Here is a 24,843-nt window from a genome sequence, read left to right on the forward strand (position 1 = left end):
TTATTAAGAATTTTCTTTCCCCCCATTACACGTAAAAACAATTTTAATGTCCATTTTTAAAACTTTATGTTCTCTATTCTCTCAGTTCCCCTTTTATCTCTTGTACTCTCTAAGATTGAGTTCCTTTTCCCCTTGGAATATGTATGTCCTTGTGGGAGAGAGATTACCTGTATGTTTTTTCACTTTGTTACTTTATCACTTAGTAAATAACCTTTACTAAATACTCCTTACTACTGACTGAATGATTATCAAGAGATAATCTTGACAAGAAACAAACCAGTAAGAGCTTGATATGAGGAAATGAGAGAAATAACCTTAACGCCTCAGGGTTACCTCTAGAACCTTGAGAAGATACAGCTAAGCTTTAAGGATCAACCTTATCAATGAGAGTGGCATTCATGTTAAAGATCCTTAGGGTTTAAATGGACTATACATAGAAAGGTAAATCTCTTATTTGAACCTTTGAGTCTGTTCCTTCTCACTTCCACTGACCTCTTACTCAAGTAACCATCTTCTCTCATTCATTTTCTCTTAATTAAAAAGAAATAATTATTATTTCCATTTGCTTTGTTATTGTAATTTTTTGCATTGCTTTCCTGGTTTTGTTACTTTTTCTAGATCAGCTCATATGAGGCTTCCTTGTTTTTGTTTTTGTTTTTGTTTTTTTGTTTTTTTGGGGTTTTTTTTGTTTGTTTTGTTTTGTTTTGTTTTGTTTTTTCAGGGCAATGAGGGTTAACTGACTTGCTCAGGGTCACACAGCTAGTAAGTGTCACGTATCTGAGGTCAAATTTGAACTCAGGTCCTTCTGAAAACAGGGCTGGTGCTTTATCCACTGTGCCACCTAGCTGCCCTCGTTCCATGTTTTTTTACTGTCTAATTCTTTGTTTCTTTCACAATGTAATATTCTATTACATTCATGTACCATAATTTGTTTAGCCATGCCCCAACAAAAAAGTGTGCATTTTGTTTTAAGTTCTTTACTATTAAATGATTCTATAAGTTTATTGTTGTACATAGGGGCTTTCTTTCTAATCTTTGACTCTCTAATCATCTAGCAAGAGGTAGATTTTTAAGCATTTATTAAGGAGAATAAGAATTTGGTAAAGAGAGAGAGAAAGGCCTACATTCATCTATCTATTAAAGGGAGAGCACATTTCTAGCTCCGCTCTCCACCAGAGTCCAAAGGAAAGAGCCCCAGTCAAAGCTCCAGGCTCCCCGCTTCTTCCTCCCACAAGCAGACGTCACTTCCTGATGCCAAAGAAAAGATGCATGTTCTTGCCCTCAAAGACCTTCCTTTCATGGTGGAACTTTTCTACAGTAAGTCTCCAGCAGGTAGCATCATTCCAATCGTTACAATGATAAAATGGATAGAGGCCTAGGACTCAAACCAGGAAGATCTGAGTTCAAATTTGACTTCAAACACTTACAAGTTGTGTGACCCTAAACAAGTGTTTTAACTTCTGTCTGCTTCAGTTTCTTCATCTATAACATGGGGATCATAACAGCACCTGCTTTAAATGTTTATTATGGGAAAAATGAGACAATATTTCTAAATCACTAAGCATTGTGCCCGCTGCAAAGTAGGTATTGAATAAATGCTTGTTTCCTTCCTTCCTTATGGTGTTTTTCCAGCAGTGAGACTTTTCATAAAAAAAGTATAATACTTTCAGTATATTTGCAAATTGTATTTGGACTAATTCAATGTTCTACTTATAGTCTATAATAGTACATGGCTTTTCACATGCCCAACATTGTTTATTCTTTTCTTTTTATCTCTGTAAGTTTTCTGAAGGTGTAAGATGAAACCTTGGAATTATTTTCACTTGAATTTTTTATTGGTTAGTTGGATCAATTTTTGCGTGTGAGATTTTGTTTTAATTTTCAGATTATTTAGTTTATAAATTTTTTATGAATTTTGTTGATGAAAATTGTATACATGAAGCCAGAGTAATAAAAGAAACAAAAAAGACCACAAACCAATTACATTTATCTAATGCCAGCTTGTGACATGGATCTCTTTCCCCATGGGCATTAATGATGTTATATCTTCACTTTTTTTTGGCTGAATGATGACCTCCTAATGCTACTATTGGGCTCTGAGTCAATGTCTATCATTTATTGTTCATGAGCCAGAGGCCAGTGAAATGCCCTTGATACCTCAACATACCACATTTAGCTAGAGTTTTTACAATCTCTTACCAATTGATAGAAAATAAGCAATTAGATTTACATGAGATTCCCAATTGTTTCCAGTTGTGTTTTTTCTTCTTTTTTTCTTTTATAGGGGGAGAGGTTGGGAGTTGAGTAGATTACAGTTTAACAGGCCCAATTTTCTTCCTTTAAAAATAAACCAATAGTTATGATAAAATTTCCTGTCCAAAATCCCCTGGAGAAGAGGATAAACTGAGTACTAACTGCCTTCCCATATCCCAATATGTCCCTAACCCCTATTACCCACCATTCTAACTTTCTACAACAAACTTGAAAGCTTCAAAGGTACAGCTGGGGCTGAAAATACAGACAATTGGTATTCTAGTCGCCTAGGCCTTTAATTTCATTCCATTTTCCAAGTAACTCCTACATAGTTGTTGTTATATAGTATTTGTTTTCATGTCTAGTAATTGCTTTCTTTTCAAAAAAATCTATGATGGAGGAAAAAAGCCAAATTTCCCCCAACCTTTCCAATCTTTTTACATTGTAAAATTTTAGCTAGCTAGCTGGCTAGCTGTCTGTGGGGTTATAGGCTGTTAGCTGCCTAAGGCAGTCTCTAAGCTCCTATCTGCTTGGGGTTTAAAAAATTCCTCAGTTTTGTTAAACCCCATGTGCGGCAATCTATAAGGGCCTGAACCCTTCCCACCTGCTTCTCTCGAATTAACAAGAACTGAGATTTTAAAAAACCTCTCTTCAATTAAACACAAAATAGGGTTTATTGATAAGAATAAACTTAAAAATAAATACAAAGAACAGCAAGAAACGTGACCTGTGAACTTTGGTACACAGACTCTGCCACTTCCTATTTCCCTGTGAGTCTCTTGCCTGTGGATGGCCGCTGCTGTGAACTCTCAGTAGCTCCCTCTCTGTGGGTGTGTCTGGCTACTGCTGCCACCGCCTGTGCTCACACCTCCCAGCCACATTTCCTTCTTCAGTTGCTTTGCTGCTCCCCTCTTCTCTATGTCTCCTTCACTCCATCTCCCCTAGGCTTTTTCTCCTACCAACCTATGCTCTTCTTCACTACCTCCTCTCTGTGTCTAAGTCCACTGTCAGCTGTTCTCTTGTCTCGATAGCATCCCTCCTAGCATCTCTACCTGACCTTCTTCTATCGACCACGCTTCTTCACTACATCTCTCTCCACCACCCCCTGCACAAGGTCTTCACTACTGTTTTTTTTTTTTCACTACACCCCCCCCAATATAAAACCCTTTCTTTCCTGGGAAATTCAGGTTGACTGCCCACGTGCACCAAGCTAATTTGTAGGCACCCCCAGGGCTGTGCTCAAGGCCTGGCTGGCTTACTGGATTTCTTGTGAACCCCCTGCAGGCTGGGCAAAAGGGTGTCGGGAGGCTGCCAGGTTTTATTTGCTGGGCAGAGGAACTCAGGGTCTATCTCTGCTGAGCAGGTTGTGGCTTGCATGCCCCAGGGGCAGAGGGACCCTGTTAGGGAGGCCAGAGGCTAATTTTATCCTCTTACAACATCTTACATCAGGACCTCCCACTCCCAACCAATTCTCCATGTACTGTTCATTAAAGTGATGCTGATATCCCATATATTCCTCCAACCAGACAATCCATCCCTTTGTTTTCTTCTATCTATCTATCTATCTATCTATCTATTTATTGAGAATTTTCCCCAAGTTACATGTATAAACAAATTTTTACATCGATTTTTAAAAATTTGGGTTCTAAATTCTTTTCCTCCCTCCATCCCCATCCCTGCTTAAAAACTCAAGCAATTCAATATAAGTTATCCAGGTGCAGTAATGTAAAACATTTCTACATTGGTCAGGCTGTGAAAGAAAACAGACAAAAAAATTTTACAAAGAGGAACTAACAAAAAATATATACTTCAATCTGTATTCATATACTATCAGTTCTTTCTCTATGGATGAATTGCATTTTTCATAAATCCTTCTGATAACATCCTGATCATCACTTGTTTATTTATTTTTTGGTAAGGCAATTGGGGTTAAGTGAGTTGCCCAGAGTCACACAGCTAGTAAGTGTCAAGGGTCTGAGGCTGGATTGGAACTCAGGTCCTCCTGAATCCAGGGCCAATGCTCTATCCACTATGCCACCTAGCTGCCCCGGATAATCACTTCTTATAGGAAAATAATGTTTTATCCTATTCTCATCCCACAATTTGTTCAGCCATTAACCAATTGATGGGTTTCACCCAAATTAAACGCAACTTTTTAAAAAATCTAATTAATGATACCAACCTAGTAGTGATATTGCTAGGTCAAAGAGTATGCATGATTTTATAGCCCCTTGGCCATAGTTCTAAATAGCTCAACAGAATTTTTGAATAAGTTTACAACTTTACCAAAAGTTTATTAATGTCTCATATCCCCCACAACATTCGTAATTTTCCTCTGCTGTCCTATTATCCAATCTAATAGGTATGAGTTAGTACCAAGAATTGTTTTGACCTGAATCTCTCCAATCAATAGTAAGTTAGAGCATTTTTTTTTTGATACGGCTATAGGTGGCTTTGATTATTTCATCTAAAATCTTCATGTCTTTTGATCATCTACCAATTGGGGAAAAAATACTTAAATAATAAACTTTTAAGAAAAGAGAGAAACCTGTTTATCAGGCAGGGACCTCTCTTTAAAGAGAGAAAATGTTCTTACCTATAGTCTTCTACTTTTTCATTAATTTTTCACACCTGGGGCAGCTAGCTGGCTCAGTGGATAGAGAACTGAGCACAGGCCCTGAAGTCAGGAGGACCTGAGTTCAAATCCGGTTCTCAGACACTTGACACTTAATAGCTGTGTGACCCTGGGCAAGTCACTTAACCCCAATTGCCTCAGCAAAAATAAAATAAAATAAAATTTCACACCTATATTTCAAGTATTTAATCAATAATAATAATAAATATTTATATACCAAAAACATAAAAAGTAAATTAAAAAACTGTCATATCAGATAACTCCTTATTTAACAACACTGCTAATTAGTACATGAAGTGAATACTATTATTATGATTTATATAGAATTTGGTTCAAGCACTACCTTTCTTTTCTTAAATTAAATTTAATTAATTAGTTTTTATGTGTGTGTGTGGGGCGTGGTAAAATAATGGAATTTGGCAGATGCCCAGGTGTCAGACTTGATTGACTTAGTAGTGTTTGAATTGGGTGTGAATGAGAAACTGCATAAAACATTTGCTTTGTGTCTTAAATGTTAGTGCTCTTCCTCTCAAAATACCATATATTTAACCATTTTGTATTTATTAGTATTCCTTCTCTTTATATTTATCCTTTTTGTTTATTTGGAAATGAGGATTAAGTGACTTGCCCAGGGACACAGATAGTAAGTGTCAAGTATCTGAGGACAGATTTGAAGTCAGGTCCTTCTGAATCCAGGGCCAGTGTTTTATCCACTGTACCACCCAGCTGCTCCTATATTTATCTTTTGATGTTTATATAAGCCTTTCATTCACCATTAGAAAGTAAGCTCATTGTAAGCAGGCACTATTTCATTCATTTTTATTTGTATTCCCAGTAACTAGTCAGACATACTTTATATACTCAATAAATGCTTATTGATTGATTGAGTCTATGTCACATTATAAATTTTTTGAAGATCTTAGGGATGTTAAAGTAGATAAAGAGAAAGTTGAAGAGGATAAAGCATTTCAAGGGCTATCCTATGAAGGAGCAAATAGATATTGTCTAGCTATCCCTGGAAGTCTGAACTAGGAAAAAAAGATGTGCAAGAGGTTGACTTATTCTGCAAAACCAACTTATAAATTTGTTTTACAATTTTTAATTAATTAATGTATTTTAATTAATGTATTTTTAATCATGTGAGTAGAATATTCATATCTCCCATCCGAATATACTCCTTCCTGTTACTAAGCTACATTGGAAAGAAAATATTGATCAGATGATTGTCTGGTGGTTATGAAATAAAATTAAAGGGACTTTATTAAGAATTCCTATGAGACAATTTAAACCTTCCTCTTTTTCATAGTTTGAATTCCCATGATAAGAATACTCATATCTCCAATTAGTTATCTCTTTTCAATCTCGACATTATTAAATAATTATGGACAAATTATTATTCTGCAACTCTATCAATTTTATTAAATAAATACAATAAACAAGGCTGTTAAGGGCTAAAATTCTAGCTAAACTGTCTAAAATATCTAATGAGTGGTCGCCAATCAATTACAAGCTTTAGCAAGAGTTAGACTTTTAAGCATTTATTAAGGAGAATAAGAGTTTGGTAAAGAGAGAGAAAAAGGCCTAGATTCCTATCTATTAAAGGGAGAGCACATTTCTAGCTCCCTTCTCCGCCAGCGTCCAAAGGAAAGAGAGCGAGACTGAGCGCCAGTCTCTTCCTTCCTCCTCCCCACTAGCCCGCGTCACTTCCTGACTCCTGGTCTTGCCCTCAAAGACCTTCCCTTCATGGGCAGAACTCCTCTACAGTAAGTATCCAGCAGGTGGCGTTATTCCAATCGTTACAAGGCTCTGTATTCTAGAATTGAGGAAGGCATTTATTCTTGCTTTCACATGCTAAGTATGGACATATTAATACTGTTTTAAATATTAAGAAAAAAACCACAAAGTGTTAGCTTCCTGAAGACAAGAACCAAGACTTTATGTATTTGTTGCATTTTCTTTAATATCCAATGGATTGTTTAATCCATAATTAGGTACTTTATAAATACCTATTTTTGACAGGTTTTTATTCAGTGTTTGTTAAATGCATTTGATGTTGTTAAGTGAAATTGATTGCTATATTATGGTCATGCAGCTGGAAAATATGCTGATTCTCATACAAATACCTAATTGATTTATGTGGAGATACTAAATCTTTCAGAGCAACTAGTAATTATCCTATCTTCATATCTTAGCTTGGTGCAACAGCTTATATAGCATCTTTTAGAAATGTGCAGAGATAAAAAGTTTGAAAATTAGTTCAAAGATCCAATATTAAAAAGCTTTTCTACATCACAAGCTTCAGATCATTTTACTTCTGGTAGGGCTTGTTAAAAGGGAACAGAAGCGATATAACATACTTAGGGAGAAAGAATATTGTCTGAATATAAAAATAATTGCCTTCTTACTTTAAAAAATGCCTTTCATCTACATTACCTTTTGTTTTATAGAATGTATGCTAATAAGATTTTGGAAGAGAAAAAATGAAAAAAAAGATGTCAGCTGTATAATACTAGAGCTATTGTATTCAGACAGGACAATTCCATGAAAACTTTTGGCTGTAAGAAATTGAGACTCTTCAGTTTTGAAAAACATATCTGTACCCACACACACCTAAATACCTAAATAATCATGTGTGTATATGTCAGTATGTAAGTGCGTTGTGTTTATGTGTGTATGCATTAGTACATGTATATGTATCCATTTATTCTGCATACCTACATGTGTGTGCATAAATTCATATGCATGCACATATATGTATACGCATACAAACAATATACCTATGACCATATATGCATTGCACGTGTGTATGCACTATGCAGTGTGTATATATGCATACATCTTTATACATACACCCATATATATGTATATATACATATATTAATACACATGTGTGTATGTGTAGACATAGAGATAGTTTAGAGAGATACAAAGATGCATGCATGCATGTATACACACACACACATATATATACATGCATGTATACATGCATAAATGCATATGGGAGGAAAGGGAATAGTTTATTTCTAGGGTTAGGGAGGGTAAAAACAATGCCTCTATGTTTGAAGAAAGATATCTTTAAAGGGAGATCAAAAAGTTGTAATGGGTATTGTTGTCAAGGATGGGATGAAATCACCCCCTAAATGGAGAACAGAAGCAGATTAGCTAAGAGAATCAAAAAATAAGCATATACACACAGATATGCATTCATATTTGTATATATATATATATACATATACACATATGTGTATATGTGTATGTATGTATATATATGTATATGTGTGTGTATATATAATGGGTGTGTCTACAGACATGTATAGATGCATTGAATGTGAGAGAGAGAAAGAGAGGGAGAGAGAGAGAGACTACTGCCATAGGTGTTAACACGACCTATGAATATATCTATGTATATAGTTTATGGAAGGACCCATGGTAGTAGGCCCAAATGTACAGTACAATATTCACTCTTATAAGGCCTAAAAATTAGGAGTTAACATATATAAGCAGCTTTTTTGTATAAAAGGCAAGGTAAATGAAAAGAACAACAACAACCATGTGAAATGTACTTCTTTGAGCATATAATGCCCAGGATTGGCTGAAATAATAAGATAAGAAGTTATTTTGACTTTGAGTTCTTTGTTTTGTTATTGTTGTTCTGTTGTGATTGTTTTTGTATTGTTGGAGACTATAAATTATAGAGATATAAGAAGTCCATTCTATATAAGACTTCTCCCAAAAATGTTGGCTAGTTTTGCTAAACTTTCTTTTTCTTTTCATTTAATTTTCCTTTTAAAACTTTTTAAATTCCAGGTTTTTATTTTTTAAGGTTTGAGTTCCAGATTCTCTCTCTCCCTCTAGCCCCTTTCCTACTAATTGATGGGGCAAGCAATTCAATACCTATCATAAATGTGAGGTCATTCAAAATATATCCTCATATTAGACATGTAGAAAAACAAAGTAATAAACAAAAGAACTTAACAATATACATCATTCTGCACTTAAGAGTTCATTAGTTTTCTCTCTGGAGATGTATAGTATTTTTCATTACACCTACTTTAAAATTGTTATGGATCATTATATTGATCTTTTTTAAAGAATGGCTCTCTGAAATTGGGGAAAGAAGTGAAATAATGAGTAATGGTAATGATTTAAATATGAAAGATATTTATATTTTTAAATGACAATGAAGTGAACTTTCCTTTAAAATGGGGACATAGCAGATTGTAGAGGAATTTAGCTATTCTGCATATTCACAGCCTAACAAATATCTGACAGAGTTACTGGATAAATTATAGATAAAGGGAAATTAGAAGATGGCATTTAGCTCCTCCATCTAGCCTAGAACTGCTTTATGTAGATGTTCAGAAGTCTCAAGAAGCTGAGATGATTACAACAGAGAATTGAGTACCAGTGGAGTTTAGAAGAATGAAAACTTGCAGGCTCTAGTAAAGTGGTCATGGTAGGAAGCCAAGTACAAATTCCAATAAATGGACCTGAAGGAATTCTGAACTAGAATTCTGGGAGAGAAGGAGGATATTTGAAATTCAATTCCAAGCCTAAAAATAAATTTCTGGACCTTGATAAAAGTGCAGTCTAGTAAAACAAAACAAAACAAAAACTAAAACAGGGGGAAGAGAAATAACTAACTTCATAAGTCATTGTACAGGGAAATAAGACAATCTTATGTATTTCTCATAGCAGTAGGAACCATAGAAACAGCAAAGAAAATTAATTGCCTGGACACCCACACCTTGGGCTTTGAAGGAGGCCTTAAGCCAATGTGGTTTCCAATTTGAATTTTTCAATCCTGTAGTACATCATGGAACAAACTACTGATTAGTAAAATTAAAATAAGGGGGACCAATCAACAGAATAGTGATAGACAAAACAATTTTTTAGAGTAGATCATAAAAGGGTATATCAAAAATAGAGAAAGAATATGAAAACACTACTAATCAGGATCTATAATTAGTGAAAAGAGAAGGGGCAGAAGAATAGAAATAGACCATTTATATTTTGAATTAGAGTCTGTTTTTGTTTTATATAAATTTTCACTGCAAATTCCACTCCCCTGCCAGGAAGTCTGGCTCCAGCAGAAATCAGCAGAGGTGGCAATGGGGAGGCAGACAGCAGCAGCAATGGAATGCAGGTCCAAGTCAGGTGTACTTCCCAGCTGCTCTGGTTGAGTGGGCTCATTCCCAAAAATTACTCAGCCTGTGGGGATACAGAGTCATGGAGGTGACAGGGCCACACCAAACTCCCACAACTACCCAAGGAGGGAAAGTTTTATGGAATGGTCCATTTAAGTTAAGCTAGAACTGGCTGCACTAGTTCTAAATAGATACCTGCTTCTTCTTTTCTACCCCCCTTCTTATAGAAAAAGAGGTACAGGTTGAAAAGAGACAGAAAAAGTTTATGATGTTCTGGAGATAAATAAATAATTAACAGTCCTATCAATCAACAGGGAGGGGATGAAATCATCCATAAAATGGAGAATTGGAACAGATTAGCTAGAAGAATCAAAGACTATGCTTATTTGAAAGCCACATATTTGAAACCTTAAAATTCAGAATTAAAAGGATAGGTTGGAGCAAAATTTATAATGCAGGTAAATTAAGAAAAAGAATTGCCACTATCTCAGATATAAAAATAAAAATAAAAAAAGAAATGTGGTTAAAAAGTATTAGCAGCAAAACTGCATTATGCTTAAAGGCATCACAGATAATGAAATAATATTAATATAGATGCAGACACCAAATATAACAGCACAAACATAATAAAATTAATTGAATTATTGTTGGAATCATCACTAAAATATAACAGTTGGAGACTTCAATATATCCCTTTCATAGTTAGAGAAATAATAAACCAAATCAAGCAATCAACAAAATTATTAATTAAATAAATAAAAATTAAAGAAAATAATTTTACGTTCTTGAATAGAATTTTCAGAAAAGTTAGATTATTAAATCTCTTCCCATTATTGAACAGAAACTGAAAGGAACAAACATGTTTCTCAGCTGTCTGAGACACCTTTAAAATTGACAATATGGAATATCCCAGGGAAGTGAAAATTAAAAAAAACCAACAGAAATATTAAACATAATTTACTGACCATAACACAATAAAATAATAAATGAAAGAATTTAAGGAAAAGATTCATTCTTAATTATACACCAAATAATTAACCCTAAAAATTGGAGGATGAAAGAATCACAGAAACGACAATTTTTCCCTCAAACTGACAATTGATATAACTGTAGGAATAAAACACCAACCAAACAAAAACAACATTTTCAGTATATAGTAAGAACAGTCTTTAGTGTGAAAATTTATTTTTATTTATCTATAAAAGAATAGAATTGATCATTGAGAAATAAACAAAACCCTGTTAGACCTTCAATATAAACAGATAAACCAATAGGGGAAACATTAACAGCAGAAGGAAATATAGTATTCAGACCTAGTAAACAAGTTCAGGAAACGATGTAAAAATACCACAGAAGAAAGGAAATGAGAATATAATACCTAATGATGAAAAGCACCCGTGGATTTTGAGCACACAGAACTACAGCATACAATTCCTGATAGTTTAGAAAGAAGTAAAAATTTTGAAAGCATAATTTAAGACTTCCACAGCAGAAATAAAAAAAAATAAATAAAGTCTATAGTGCAAGTTTCACCAAGGAATCAAGAGAGGACAACTGATTGGGAATTCAAACACACAGTAGTAACATACAATTTGGAAGAGTAGCAAAAAAATAATAACATTAAAAGAAAGCATGTTCTCAGTACCAATCAAAAAAGTGTCCTCAAAGACAGTGTGTGTACATCTCCCAGAAGATAGGCCTTCCAGAAAAACAGAAGCTAAAAATAAATAAACAAAAACATAAACACCATAATGCAAGGGGGGGAAACTGTCTAGAACAACTGAGAATTGGAAAACAATGTAGCAACTGAAAAAAAAATTAACAAGGTTTAAAAATTAAAAAGCATATAGTTGTAAATATAACAATCCCATTGAGAAACAATAAATTATATAATCATCCATGAGAAATACTTCCACATATAAAAAGGAACTTGAATAAGAAAAGTCTAATCTGACTACAACAGACAATATGGAAATATTGTAAATATAAAAATAATTGTAAATATAAACCTAATAGTAAATGCAAAACAAGATAGATATTTAATAATAAAGAGGTATTCAAAAAATTTTGGTAATGAAAACCAGAGAAGAGATAATATGCTTCTTGAAGACTGAAGACAATACAAATAAATTAAGAGTAAAAATAGCAAGAAAAAATAAGAAAATAAATAATTGACTTCTTTCTAAATATACAAAAGGAGACTATGGTGAAATAATAAATTAGTTATAAGTGATTATGAAAAAAAAGGCCTGGAATATTGTGGACTTGTTTTTAAATGTTCTATCTACAGATTAATCAAAAATTTTTGTAGGACTAAATTAAAACATAGAAGGTAAGTAAAATAGAAAGAGGAAAAAATGATATAGTGGAATATGTAAGATACCCTAATTAAATCAAAGGTTAACAAGGAAGGGAAAATAACTCCTGTATTCCCACAAGAAACAAGAATATAGGAAAATAGAAGAGGAATCAAAGATAGAAAGAAAAAGGGAAGAAAAAAAAGAGGAATACTTTGTTTCAAGGGTTGGTGAGGATAAAGCCAATAAACACTTCTTTGAGTGAAGAGAGATATGTGTAAAGGGAGATGGGGACATTATAATAGATATTACTGTCAGGATTTTTTTTTTAATTAGAGAGAGACCACTCATACAGCCTCAGAAGGAGAATCTGAGCTCCCGGTTGCAATTGTCACCTGGAAGAGTAGGAAGATATGGACCCAGGAAGAAATTTTTGAGGCAAATGACAGAAAAAAAAATGAGCAAAGGTCAATATTAAATTTGACAGTCAAGGGCATAACAAAAATAATAACAAGAGGAAATATTTTTTCTATAACCTGTGGGAATTGGTGTTTTTCTAAACTGAAGCACAACAAAAGGGCAATTCAGTGGGGCTAGTCTACAAGGCAAATAGTATAAACTATCCAGAGAAGAGAATCCAAAATTGGGACCTAGACTAAAGGATAATGCAAGCAATGAAACAAAGAATAAAACTATAAAATAGACAAAAAAGAGATTAATAATCAAGAAAGGGACGGAAAATATTTTTTACCAAAATGTTGTGAAAATGAAATTTAGTTATCCAACAAAATAAAAAGAATGACAGATTAGATAAGAAAACAAGACTCTACACTCTGTTTCATACTCATGTATGCATGCATACATACATGCACACTCATATATACATATACACATACAACCATGTGTATTTGTAAAAGTATATATGTGTATGTGTGTATGTGCATATGCACATGCATATGTATACTCACATGCATATGCATACACATACACTTAACCCTCTTTCCCTCCATTCCTCATTTGTAAAATGAAATGGAGAAGGGAATAGCAAACTGCTCCAGTATCTTTGCCAGGAAACCCCCCCAAAAAACAAACAAACAAACAAACAAAGAAACAAACAAACAAAATAATCTCATCCAAGAGAGTCCAACAGGAATGAAGTGAATTGAACAACAAGAACAAAAACAACGATAATGAACTAAAACCTTTCCAGACCTTTATAGTGTGCTCATATGTAAACAGTCCTAAGCAAAGTCACATAGGTCTGCATGATCATAATCAGATCTGAATTCTTGAGGAAATCTCATATTTTCTGATGATATATTTTAAATGAAGTACTGCTATTTGCAAAGACAAGAGGCCTCAAAAATCTCTGAACTAGGAAGATAGATAATTAAAGCTTTTTATAAACATCCTTAATTGAGTTAAGTGGCAACATTCTGGTGAGTGTGGGTATTAGTCTAGCAAATGAAGAACTTTAAAAAATATATAAACCCTATAGGTATTACATTTTCAGCCTATTCTTTTATTTTTAAAATATACTTTAAATTTAAATATGCAAACCCCCTTCATAACAACAACAAAAACAAATATGAAAAACAAAAAAAAAATCCTATAATTGTACATCCCCATGGTAATTTTCTTCCCTTGTGTTGAAGAGAGCCAAATACAAACATTTAAATAAAACATAACTCAGTTAATAAAATGTTTACATAAATTACCTCCTATTTTTAACAAAATAAATAGATACAGTAACTCTGTCATCTTCACTATTATAATTAATTGAAATCTATGAAGCACAACAAAGAAAATAAATAAAAACCTCCCTTTCCTAAAATGCTTTGACAATAACCTTGAAAAAAGGACACTCATAAAGTATTTTTAGCTAAAAAGTATGATATCTTTTGTATAGCCACTGTTTGAAACTTAGAATCCATTAATTTGCTGCCATGGAAAATGTAATTAATAATACAGACCAAAGAAATATTTTGTTGAAAATTCAGAAGGGCAGTTAGGTGGCACAGTGGATAGAGAACTGGCCCTGGAGTCAGGAGTCCCTGAGTTCAAATCCATCCTCAGACACTTAACACTGACTAGCTGTGTGACCCTAGGCAAGTCACTTAACCCCAATTGCCTCACTAAAAAAAAACAAAATTCAGAGTAGTAGTAGACATAAGCCTGCATTCCTCTTCAGACTGGATTCCTGATTCTCTGGACTTTTTATACCAAAGAAGTGTCTTCTTTCTAGAAATTCTCTTCACTGTTAGACTTCTCATGTTGAAGATATTTTATGTCCATAGGGCATCTTCCTCTGAATGGCTGGTTTCTTCTAGAAATTCTAATTAATGCAGGACACTAAGGCTGGTCAGGTGTCACCATGGATTGAGCATGCCAGTCCTGTTGTCAGGAGGACCTGAGTTAAAATCCAGCCTCAAACACTTATTAGCTGTGTGACTTTAGGCAGGTCATTTAACCAGTTTGCCTCAGTTCTGTCATTAGTAAAATGATCTGGAGAAGGAAATTACAAACCACTCCATTATCTTTTCTGAGAAAACCCCAAAATGTGTCACATGATGGAAAAATGAATAAAAACAACATCTCTGGCAGTCATGTCTTATTTCCTTTCCAGGCCATACTTCTGACTATTACTACATTCTCTGTATGATTCCCACCTGTGTACTTCACCCCTTTTTGGCTTCCTTTTCATGTATTTTTTTTCCCCAATAGAATGTAAGCTGCTTGAGTGTAGTGATTGTCTTTTTTTTTTCTTCCTGCTTAGTTTGTATTTGTGAGGCTTAATGTAATGTCTGGCACTAGTAAGTACTTAACAAGTGCTTGTTGGTGTGACTAGAGTGAGTCTTAAAGATTATATTTACATGAAAACAAAGCAAAATGGGAAGTGAAGACAATCATCTATTCTGAAGAAAATTCAGTTCCAAGAAAAGTCTTTGCCACTTTACCAACCTGAGACAGTTTAAGCAAACTTGTCAGAGCTCTAAAGTGAGAAATTATTTTTCCATTCTTTGTGTAACCTAGTCCTAACACCTATTGGTATGGGACTCACTCCTTGTTGATGTTGATCAACACTCTGTGTTTGCATGAGGGGTAGTACAGACTTGTCCTTCAAATCTCTCTGAGTTTCATTAAATCTCTTTAGTTATCTTTGGTCTCTGTTGCCTTTTACCTTAAAAAGAACATATGGAATATGCTAACCTCAACTCAGATTCCTGAAGGAAATGAGACTCTAGGAAGAACCCCACATGACTGGAAGTGTCAGTTTCCATCATCTCCCTATCTCTAGCTTACTATATTAGTGAGTTTGGGGTACTTCCCTTTTGATGTGATCTAGGATTCTTTCTTTTGTTTGAACTGAGTTTCCTCTCTCACAATACTAGAACTCCTTCAATCTGCCTTGAATGCTCTCTATTCTCCTATGTCCATCTTCTCTTATTTTGTTTTGCTATCAGCTTTGATAAATGGATTTCTTTGCTAATTGTCATGTGTATTCACTGTGGAACTGGTAGGACAGAACTTATGCCTTGAATATAAATCTTGGGGTCCTCCTTCTCCCAATAATGAATAAAAATCATAATTTAATTTGAAGCTGAAAGCCACATGTTCTAAACTAATAATATAAATAATTCTTTTCTGATACTCTTTCCCTCTTAGTAAATTGGAGTGGCCGAGCTTCAGCCTTTCACCTCCTGCTTCCCCTCTTACAAGGAAATAAAATCTCTCTTGGAGAAAGTTTGAGGAGAATAGGATAAAGATGCCTATTCCACCTTCCTTCAAGCCACCTTGACATACCCATGCTACCTATCAGGGACAGACCTCATTACATTTGTTTTGACATTTGTATTTCTAGTACCATTATGATGTCTTTTACATGTAGGTGATTCATAAGTACTTTTAAAATGAATTCAATAGACTTATTACATTACTAACATTTTCATGAACTGTATATATGTGTTAGGGATGGAATTACAAGAAGAAAATGACATATAATTGGAAAGTGAGAGAAATAAAAACAGAATGCTGTTGTCTCAACCAGATACAAAAGGATGCTAATCTCAAAGCAGGAAGGGCATCTTGCAGAAACTAGAAGTTGGTTACAGAAGGGAGACCTCAAGGCCACTAGTCTGGTTGATTTGCGATGCCAATTAGTTTGTTCATATTGGCTGACAAACCCCAGAGAGGGGAGGGAGCTCATTTTAATACACATTTTAGGAATGTAACAGGATGAGGGACATGATGGGGGAATTAGGGAGAGATATCTCAGGAAAAATGTGCATCTCTTTGTCCTCAACCAATGACGCAATGGGGAGGGACTTTGTGTTAAGATTTAGGTATATAAAGAGAAGCTTGGCAAAGCAAGACACTCTTTATAATGCATGTCCATTCTGGTAAGAATGTAATAAATGCTTCATATTTTCACTAAAAGGGAAGACCCACATCATTATTTCTTCGCAAAAGGGATGTTATTATCACTGTTTTTTTCCTATTTTTAAGTATAGATCAGCCAGTCTTGAAATGCCTTTAGTCAGTTACTGTGCTAAATTATATATATACACACACACACACAAATATATATGTATATGAATGTATATATATACACACATAGATACATATATAACTAAGTTATATATATAAATATATACACACATAGATACATATACATACACATATACATACGTATATACACACATACCTATTTATGCACACACACATATATAGAGAGATATGTGTGTATGTGTATTTGTGTGTGTGTGTGTGTGTGCATGTGAGATAAATAATTGACCTGGAACTGACTGATTCAGGCCTTGTTTCCATTCCCAGGACAATGAGTTGCCAGGGGCTGACTAGATACTGTCACTCTGCCTTCTAATTCCTTTATAAATTTCCCAAACTACCCCCTCCCCAGATTTCCAAGCTTACCTTTAGGAACTGTTTCAGGGTATATAAAAGATTATCTTGTGAAAATAAGATACCTAACCCCTCCCACGAGTAACCTAGTTTCTGTATTGCTATGCAATATAAATATTATTCCCAGTCCTTCTCCTTGAGTACTTCCTGTGTGGTACCATAAGCTGCAACTTCTCTGCCCTTATTAAAGACCTCCATTTTATTGTATTTCCTGTTTTCATTTGGGTTGACATATCACACACATACATAAACATATATACACATATACACATACATGCATACACATATATATCATGCTACCACATTTATAATGTCAATGATAATGGAAATTTTCCACTACCTTTATATATCACTATTTATTTATTTGTTCATTTATTTATTTACAATTCAGTGGGCATCTACTTTATTTACAGTTATTTACTACCATGAAGAAGGGGCCACTATAAATATATAGGTGAATATGGAGCAAAGCTTTCCTTTTGCCTATGGTATTTTGGCAATATATGCCTAGAAAGTGTTTCTTTTTGTCAAAATGTATAAACAATTTAGTCACATTATTTTCACAATGAAAAATTGCTTACTGGAATGTTTATATACTACTTCACAACTCCACCATGATTTCGTTAGTGATCTTCTCTTTCTCCAATTCCTCCAAATTTGACTATCTCCACATTTTATCTGTGTTAATTTGATGCTTATATCAGCAAATCCTAAGCTTGTTTTGCTTTCTATATCTCTTATTAATGATTTCAAGGATTCTTTCTAATAGTTGTTAATAATTTGTGGTTCTTCATGATAGAAACTTTTGAGGAGTTTATTTTCTAATGCCCCATATTCAGAAGGACCTTGATGTATATAATGCATAGAATGGCCACTGGGGCAATGAAGGACCTTTACTTCAGACCATATATGGATCAGGTGAAAGAAATGGGTTTGTTTAACCTGAAAAAGAGAGGAATGGGGAGGGGATATGCCATTGCCTGCAAATATTTCAAAGAGGGATGTAAATTGTTCCTTTTGGGCCCTAATAGTAGAAGGAAGAGAAAAGGGTCAAAACTTCTGAACCAAATTTTGTCCTGACATAATGAGGAAGAAAAAAATGACACCCAGTAATTCGGTATCCAAAAATGGAATTAGCTAGCTTAGATGACAGGATACTCCTCCTAAATATAGATTTGCATCAGATGGCTTGAATAACACAGGTAGCATTTCTTTTGAGGTGATTAGTTTTCAGATAGTTATTTTAGTACACAGTTGTTAAAGATTTTTCCAGTTTTCTTATTCTACCTTGATGATAATTATAAAGAGTGCCATAGAAGTCTTAGTGTAGTTTTAAACTACTTTTAGTAGTTTTGTTTACATGATTTTTACTTGTAACACTATATAAATCATGCTACGTACCATAGATGCCGGTCTCAAGAAGCTTATAATAATATAATGGTGAAACATATAATATAATGGGTACATAAATAATTCCAGGGTAAAATTGATAAGCAAAAATTATCCAAGACATTATATCAATTTCCCACTGTAGTATAAAGGTGAAATTATTGATATGATATCATCCTTTTTGCCTTCCTAGAAATTAAGGGGCGAATCAAGCAGAAATAGACAAATTAGGTCACTATTCCTTATCTTGCTGGTTTTTTAAGTATTTCTCTGACTTTGAAAAGTTAATTGTTCATTTCTATGCACATGATTCATGTTGAAGTCTTTGGTCAAGGTAGAGAGAAGGAGAAAAGATAATGATATATTTCAAAATGTTGCCAATGAAATGATGAAAAATAAATATTTCAAAATAGTAGAAGGAACTAATTCCTCTTCAAAACCTTTTTCTCTTAAAAATATAGTATCAATTTCAGATTAAATGTCCATATACACTGATAAATAAACCTTTACTACTTTTTCCCCCATATTGAGAAAAGGAGAGAATTATCAAAGTGACTACTTTTACTTCAAAATTCTTTAAAAATGTAAGGGATAATAAAGTTTAAAAAAACCTCCTTTCACTCAAAAGTATACTATGAGTTGGGCATCTGGGTGGCACAGTGGATAAAGCTCCAGCCCCAGATTCAAGAGGACTAGAGTTCAAATCTGGCCTCAGACACTTGACACTTACTAGCTGTGTGACCCTGGGCCAAGTCACTTAACCCTCATTGCCCCACAAAAAAAAAAAATTAGTTAATTAATTGAAAAAAAAAAGGAGTATACTATGAGGGAGGTAAAATAGCCATACCAATGTCAAAGGTCAGCAAAAGTAGTTACATGTGTCCATATGGTTAAGCCGTTCACTGGGAAATTATTAGCAACAATAAGGATTAATCTTTGAAAAGCAACACAATTTTCAGTTCTGGTTCAATTAATTCTAAGTCATAAAGATGCAGCCTGTGTTAATGAAACATATATTAGTGCAAAAGAGTTAAACCTGTGAGGAATTCTAATGTTGCTTTAAGGACACACATGTCCCTCTGTCCTTGAATATAGATCAAATCATTAGGACTAACAACCTTTCATTTTCTAAATCCTATTAATAATCTTTAGATAAACAACATCTTTATATAAATTAGAAGCAAAATTTTTTAAAAAACCAATAGCATTTAAAATCAATTTAGCTCATAAAGTTGTGGCCTTTAAGAAAACATGGATTCAAGTTCTTTTGACACAGATCAATTGCAAAACTAAAGGTAAATCACTTTATTTGATCATTTCCTGTAGTCTGTTCTTTAAAATTGTAATGTACAAACAAATTCCTATTCTACATCAGTGAAGGAAGTTTCCATGCCAGGGTGATCCTCTCATCAGTCAGTCAGTCAGTCAATTAACTAGTTTGAGAAAATAATTATTAATAATGGATTTTTTGGAGGGGATGCAGAGATCAGTTTCTCAGGCATTCCCCACTCCCCTCCCCCACCCAATCAGATTTTCAGAAAGTTCAGTTCTTGAGGAACTGCAGCAAACTTTATTTAGGACAAACCCAAGGGAAATAAAGAAATTGTGATAGATTTTTTGTCTAGCTCCCTGAAGGACTGATGGTATCAAACCACACCTAGATAAGCGGCTTAAACAACTTAATGAGGGTTGTTTACATTCTTTTCCCTGATGTCATCTGTAGATTTCATGTTATTGTAGACCACCCTCAAATCATGTCAACCAATGGAAAGGAATGATGCTAATCAATTAGCTATGGTCAATGTATAATGACCTGCCTTTATTGAAAGAAGATAAAAACTTTCGGGAAAGTTCACAAGCTCTCTCTGGACACACTATTCCATTGACTTTCACTCTTACAACAGTATAGGTCTTGTGAACTCCTTTGGCTCTCCTTGAGACCATGTGCTGTCTCTCTGAGAGACAGTATGGGACTTTAGGTTATTTTTTCCTACTACCATGAGCCCTGAGACCAAGAGAAGTTAGAGAGAAACATAGTCAATCCTTTATGGGTATATTATATTTTGAATATTAAAATATAATTAACCAAAACTGATACTATAGCAATATTAATTATTTTTTTAAAAAATGCTAGCATTTAGTAACTTCCTACTATATCCCAGGCATTGTGATAAAATGAAATGACCAATTTGTACTTCCTGTCAAAAAAGAAAGGAATTCTGAACCGTAGAGAAGAACTATCTTAATCACCTATGAATTAAGACTTGAGGAATTCATTTGAATTAACAAAATTTATTTTTATGGATAATCGTGACTTTTGTTCTCCATCATAACAATCCAAAGATAAAGAAAAATTATTCATAAGCTGCATGAAGCCCCCTTTACTTTTTTTTTCTTTTTGGTGGGGCAATGAGGGTTAAATGACTTGCCCAGGATCACACAACTTGTAAGTGTGACGTGTCTGAGGCCGGATTTGAACTCAGCTTTTCCTGAATCCAGGGCTGTTGCTCTATTCACTATGCCACCTAGATGCCCCCAGCTCCCTTTACTTTTTGAAGTGATGCAAAATGATAGCTGGCAAGGGAGTAGATGGTCACATTTTTAGAAGCTTTATAAAAATTACCTTAACTGTTGGTACTTTACATGTGAAGTTCTCATCAAATTACCATGAGGACACATGACTGGAAAAAATAAATCACATCAATTTTGATATCAAACAAATCATAACAAAAACAGAAAACAAAAGAAGTTGCATCTGAAAGAAAAGGAAGCCAAGTTTCCTTTGAAAAGATAAAGGAGTAGGCAATTTTTTTTTATGTATTCACAGGTAATAAAAACATTATTTAATTTTCCCTTGGGTCATCTCATTTTATCGTATTCATGAAATATATCTGAAAAATTTCATGAAATACATTCAATGTGTACTTAAAACAAGCCTGTTAACTGATTTGCCAAAATACATTGAAGACAATGAGGATATAGATAAATTCTTTAAAGAACAGCATAGATTCTTCCAGATGAAACCAACATATACTCTCATATTTGATGACTTCAAAGCAAAGGTGAGAAATTGGGGGTCTTTGATGGAAAATAAATATAGTTGAGAAGTGAGAGTATAAAGGTTTATCAACTATGCTGAAGTCAGATGTATACATGTCATGAATACCTCAAGAAATATTTTAGGAGAAACTAGACATGGTCAACCCCATATAGCATCACAAAAATGAGATCCATAGCTTAAACATTACACAAAATGAATTTTACTTAGCTTTAGTTTTATTGATTTAATTTTGGTGAAATAAATAGTTTAACAGAGGAAATGACTGGTTACCCAGTGAGGATTAATTTTGTAACTTATGTATGTATTGAATGACAAGTTAGAGAAGACATCAAAGTCAGTGCCAAATTAGAAGAATAAGAAAGAATGAAAGAATCAAATACCCAGAGTCAGAACTAATGTTAAAGGCCCTCTTTCAGAGATGAGGATATTAGAAACCACAGAAATTAAGTGATTTTCCCAAGTTAATGTAGGTGGTCAGTGTTAGTGACAGAATTCAAAATTAATGACTTGTATCTTCAAGTTTACATTCTTTCTACTTCAACTAAAACAATTCTAAACTTACCTAGTTAAACAAATTATTGGTGGTAAATAGATAAAATAATATACTTTTAGGTAAACTCTCAACATTTCCTAAGGGAGTTTAAAGGATGAAAAACCTGTATAAAAGGAATGTATAAAAAGAACCTAGAAAAGTCTGCAGTCACCACAAACCTTATCTAGCAAATAGAACAATATGGTATCCAGGTCCTCTTTCCTCTGTCCACTTTTCTTGTAAAAAGTCTTATTCCATTAGTTCCAATAGCTATGAGTTAATTTGACAGGAACCTTGTATAGACCCAGGGTAGCTTATAATTAAAAATTAAACCCTTTTAATTATGTGTATTCCTGTAACTGCTGACTTTTTTACTCACAAAGAATACCTATTTGTATACATGACCATGCTATAGAGGGATTATAGCTGATAAAGTGTTAGACTCTTCAAGAGATATGAAGCCTAGACTTGATTCTACATTTCTTTTCTAGGGATTTAACCCTGGGGAAAAAAAAAAAACCAACAACTTAATTTCTCTGAATCTCAGTTTATTTGTCAATGAAATGTGCATATTACTACCAACAACATTTTCTTGTTCTTCAGTAATTAGTAGTAAAAAGTAGTAATTGTATAAGTGCTGTATAAATTATAAAGCTCCATTGAAATATTAAATGATTAAATAATTGTGCTCACAATACCACTTTAGAATTATTCCAGCATCTTCTAAGGATGCAGTATAGTATAAGTAGAGGAGCATTGGATGGAATTCTTGGTTCTACAATTGGCCAGCTTTGTGATTGTAAACAAGTCACAATTTATCTGGGTCTCAGTGTTATGACAAAAATGAATAATCTGGGTGCTAATATCCCTTCCAATTTTGTTACCCAAATGGTTCTTTGTTTTTATGTATCTGTCTACAGCATTCCTTTCTTCCCTTTTTCTACCTGGACAAGTAGTAGCCACTTTCTTTAGTAAGTAAAATTCCCTTTGTGTTTTGTTTTTATACATGAGGAGTACTGGTGAATATAGTTCGTCCTAACAGCAAATGGTCAATACTGTGCCATGCTCAATCCCCTCAGCAATTAAAAGCCTATTTGCAGTCAAGTCTGTCCATACAGTGTTCATGTGTTCACAGGAATCACTCACTAGGTACTTTTTTCAGTAGATGACTCTTCACTTGAGTGAGTGGGTATTTTCTACATGCTGCAGGTCTCTTGAGAAAGATTAAGCTAACCTGACAAGATTAAATTTGTTCCTTCTATAATAGGTTCTAATGTCAACAGAAGGGTGTCTGTGGCTATTTTACAGGAGACTCAGGCACTGTAGAGAGCTCTGGGGATTCATTTCCTCCCTCTTCCTGGTGCTAGCAAGACAATTACATTTTTTATTTGTTATTTCAGTGAGTTGTCAGTAAATTAGGAGAATTTTCATTTAATAATATTGATTATGATAACAGCAGTATCAAAACAGTTATGTTTACATAGTGCCCACTATGTTCCAGGCACTATGCCAAGTACTTTACAAATATTTTATTTTATTTGATCCTCATAAGGTCAGGGAAATAGGTGCTATTATTACTCCCATTTTATAGTTGAGAAAAGTGAGGCTAAGAGTTGTTAAGTGCACATGGTCACAAAACTAAGTTAGTGTCTGAAGCCTACTTGTCACAAACGATGCACCAATTATGGAGACATAATTCTATAGCATTATCATACATAGTCTTGTAGTATTCATGGTTTCACCTCCATATGCATTGATCTATCTACTTCTGTGTACATATAAATGATATGTACATATATATATATGTTCATATATATATACTTATATATACACATATATATGTACATGTAGTTTTCATAATGTTTGCTTATATTTCTGAATTAAATAATATGGAATATATGCTTTATTTTTTTTTCCAGCAATGAGGATTAAGTGACTTGCCCAGGGTCACATAGCAAGTAAATATCAAGTGTTTGATGCCGGATTTGAACTCAGGTCCTCCTGACTTCAGGGCCTGTGCTTTATCCACTATGCTACCTAGCTGCCCTCAGGAAGATATACTTTAAATTATCTTCAGTTTCATTCAGCATCACGCATATTTATTAAGTTGAAGTAAGTATATTTTGTTATAAAATTCAGACATGTCTTTATTTTTCAGCACCTTATAATATGATGGTAGAACAAAATATAGGTACAAGTAAGATAGCATGGCATCATGCATTAAGGAAGAACCAAGTCCTGTCTCTGAAACATGGTGCCTATGAGACCCTGGGCAAGTCACTTTACTTCTCAGTCTTCGAGGGAACTCTTTAAGATCGCAAGTTGCAGATCTGGTGGTGATTGGCATTGATAGATGAGTTAATTGCTATTTTTTAAAAATATAATAAATGTTAGAAGTTGTTTTTTACAGGTGGATGAGTTAGTGAATAAATTAATTCATCAAAAGACATTTATTAGGTATAAAACACTATGCTAAGTATAAACAATACAAATAGCAAAGTAAGAAAATACTTGCTTTCAAGGAGCACACATTCTAATAGAAGGAAACTATTTCAGCTACCAATTTTATGGAAAGGTCATATGGTTCTTCAAGCAGAGCAGCAAAGCAG

Source organism: Dromiciops gliroides, chromosome 1 (genome assembly GCF_019393635.1).
Source record: "Dromiciops gliroides isolate mDroGli1 chromosome 1, mDroGli1.pri, whole genome shotgun sequence".
Taxonomy (NCBI): domain Eukaryota; kingdom Metazoa; phylum Chordata; class Mammalia; order Microbiotheria; family Microbiotheriidae; genus Dromiciops; species Dromiciops gliroides.